Consider the following 653-nt stretch of genomic DNA (forward strand, 5'->3'; position numbering starts at 1 on the left):
GGCGGGAAGCGGCGCGCGGGGCGCGAAGGCGGTGGCGCCGCCATGGCGGCCGCGTCGCCGCGTCGCCTCAGCGCGTGGCCGCCACACTCTCCCCGACCCCCTGCAGCGTGTTTGTGGGATTATCCGCAATGCCCAGATTATTCCTTATTTTTTCCCTGCTCTGCTTGCAGTTCTGGCAAATACAGTATTCAGGCAAATTCTTTCAGGCYGCCCCAGTGCAGAGGCTGATCAGATGTGTTAGTCCTTCACACAAAGCTGAGCGGAGGAAGCGCATAGTAATAAAAACRCTGTTGGCCGGAGAAAGGGAGGAGACAAAATTAAAGCAGATGGTTCTGTAAGCGCAGGCCAAGGGACAATTTTGGCTGCTCTGAAGCCTTCTTGACTTTGCCTCATTTCCTAAGCATGAGGGTGAAAGCAAGAAAAGCCTAAAATGCAGATAATATTAGAAGCCTAAACCCCAAATCCCACGCACCTCGACTGAGATGGGCTGAATCCCGCCCGCGATCCCCTCAACACCGCGTCCCGCAGGGACCTGAGGGCTCCCTGGCCTTCCGGATGCGGAGGAGGGCAGTTTTTCTCCGGGAGGAGCCCGGAGCCCCTCGTTTCCGTGGCTCTGGGCCCAGGTTCTGGTGTTTCCGGGCCGGTGGGTTCCC

The sequence above is a fragment of the Apteryx rowi genome, unplaced genomic scaffold (assembly GCF_003343035.1).
Source record: "Apteryx rowi isolate R43461 unplaced genomic scaffold, aptRow1 scaffold_9, whole genome shotgun sequence".
Taxonomy (NCBI): Eukaryota; Metazoa; Chordata; class Aves; order Apterygiformes; family Apterygidae; genus Apteryx; species Apteryx rowi.